This window comes from Rosa chinensis, chromosome 6 (assembly GCF_002994745.2).
Source record: "Rosa chinensis cultivar Old Blush chromosome 6, RchiOBHm-V2, whole genome shotgun sequence".
NCBI classification, from domain to species: Eukaryota; Viridiplantae; Streptophyta; class Magnoliopsida; order Rosales; family Rosaceae; genus Rosa; species Rosa chinensis.
Genome location: NC_037093.1, coordinates 46,601,422 through 46,604,459, shown reverse-complemented (window position 1 = coordinate 46,604,459; position 3,038 = coordinate 46,601,422).

The following is a 3,038-nucleotide window of genomic DNA, read 5'->3' as shown; positions in this document are numbered from 1 at the left end:
TGACATGTGGCAAGTGGAGAGCAGATTGTCCTTATTTGTAAGATTTAATCCTTATAAAGGGATTAGAAGTCAAAAGAAGTAGTTAAGGGTAAAAATATAAATTAACTCATGACATGTGGCAAATGGAGAGCACATTGTCCTTATTTGTAAGATTTAGTCCTTATACGTTTAATTCAATCTTTAAATGATGTATTTGTTAAGTTATCTTTTGTCAATAACTTATATGTAATTTGAAAAACTTAATGGGGTATTAAGGAAGACTTCCTTAGAGTGTTTTGGGTAAGAGAGAATTAAAAAAACTTAATGGGGTAAGTGGGAAAAAAAATCCCTAGAAATGGGGTAAATGGACAAAAACCCTTTTTTAAATTTTAGGGAAAGAATTAAAAAATTATAATTGTCTATGATTATAAAATTGGTTAATAAATGATATTTTGTTATTAGACATAGATGACATTGAGTAAAACATTTGTTATAGATATCTATAAGTATAAATTTGTTTGATAAATCATATTTTTGTTATTAGACACAAATATTTGTGTGTATAACCTTTGTTACATATGTCTATGAGTATACAATAATTTAATAAATCATATTTTTATTATTAGACACAGATATCTGTGTGTTTAACATTTGTTACAGATGTCTATGAATATATAATAATTTAATAAATCATATTTTTATTATTAGACACAGATATCTGTGTGTATAACATTTGTTACAGATGTCTATGAATATATAATAATTTAATAAATTATTTTTTATTATTAGACAGATATCTGTGTGTAAAACCTTTGCTACAGATGTCTATGTAAGTATGTATATAAAAGTATGGATTAAATTATGTTTAGTCCCTGTACACTGCCTCCAACATCATTTCAGTCTCTGACATTTTAATTTCATCCAAAAAATCCCTAAGGTCACAATTTCCGTCCAATAGGTCCTCACCGTTAAGATTCTGTCAAATTGCGCCGTTAAGTTGCTGACGTGGCAATCCAAGCCACGCCAAGTCAGCTCGATAATGGTGAAATGTCCAATATAACCCTATAATCTTTCTACCTTCCTTTTTTATTTTTTATTCATTTTATTCCATTTCTTTTTCTTTTCTTCCTACTTCTTCTTCATACCCAAATCACCACAACCACCGCCACCGAGCTCTCTCTCGAGCTCAACCACCAATTCCATTGCTGTCATATATCAGCAAATTCCAAGAACCAGACCTGCACAATCAATCAAACTAACATATCCAACATCTAGGTATTTCCTAAGTTCATCAAAAACCAAATTCCACCAACTACAAATTTAAGTACACAGAAACCAATTTGAACCGAACACCATGGATGAACTAGCAAATACATAAACAAAAGTTGCATAACAAACAATTCCAAACACTTCTATTTTGTATCGAACCTCTAACATAAACCAAGCTAGATAGAAACACTTTCTCATCAAGCGGTGAAATGAAAAGCAGCCACCTCGTTAATCACAATGGTGAGATTCAACAAACAACATCCACTGGTTAATAGTTAAAACACACAGATAGTAATCACTAACCCACATCGAAAAATCGCAAATTCGCAATCTCCAAATTGAAACAATTTGCAGCTCTAGTTTCTACCCAAGTCTTTATCATCTTCCAAATTCAACAATTAACAGAACCCAGAAACTATCAGATGATCAAGTCTCCAACTTTAAAATTACCAGCTAACAAAGTAACATCAAAATAGAAACCCAGTTGACTACTTCAGAAATCAGATAAGCACAACAATCACAATCCCAGAACTTAAACCCTAAATTGAAATTTTTGATTCAACACCTGCTCTGAGACACGTCATAGATCTGAGACTTGACGGCCATGAGCAGAGGCTTCTTGGGATCGGAGCAGTCATACTGCTTGAGCTCCTTGGCGGTGATCTCGCCGAGCTGGACAGGCGGCGGAAGAGGCTGCATCTCCTCCAAGCTCCTGGGGAGGTTGTGGGTCTCGGACGGCCCAAAAACCCAAAAAGGACATGTTAAGCGGCGAAGAGCAGAGCTACGAGAGTGAAGAAGGTCACCGGAGATAGGCCCGTGTAGACCACGATCGCCTCCTTCAGAAAAACGAAGAAAAACGAGGAGGCGAGGTGGAGGCGGAGTATTTGGGGTTGATCATTTGAGAGAAGAGGGGGGGGGAGGGAGGAGGAGGAGGTGGTGAAGAAGAGGGTGAAGCGAGGAGGAGGTGAATATAAGAGGAGGTGGTGAGAGGTGGATGATGACATTTGAGAGAGAATGGGGAAGGGAAGAGAGACGAACAGAAAGAGAGAGGAGGGAGATAAACAGAAGGAGAAGAGAGATGGGGAAGAAGAGATAAACAGACAAAATAATAATAATAATAAAGGGCATGGATAGTATGGACATTTCGCAATTGAAAAGGCTGAGTTGGCGTTGACTTTAATGCCACGTCAGCCTATAAACTGAGCAATTGGACGGAGTATACCAATTAGACGGAAATTGTGACCTCAAGGACTTTTTGGATGAAATTAAAATGTCAGGGACTGAAACGATGTTGGAGGCAGAGTATAGGGACTAAACAAAATTTAATCCTAAAAGTATTTAATAAATTATATTTTTGTTATTACACATATATATCCGTGTCTAGAACTTTTCCCACAGATGTTGGTATCTGTTTAATATTTGGGACACACGGATATCGTTGAGAAACTTTATGTCACACAGATTTCAGTGGGTAATATTGGCAACATGTGCATTGTAGGGTCCAGTTGATCATCTCACACTGATATCTATAGCTAAAGATCAAATCCCACAGATTTTTTATCAGTATGAAAGTCAGTAGGTTTAAAATATGTGTGTATTGCTACTTTTACTACTATGGAGAGATACAATTAAAACTAATTCCAATTAAAGATCAGTTACTTTGCGCTCTAATTGGTCAGTGCATTTATTTAGGGAGGAAAACTATGGTATGTACTGGAATTGTATTATTGTCTGATTTTTTTTAGAAGGAAAAGAAAATTACAACACAAACCCCTAGAACAACCTAAACG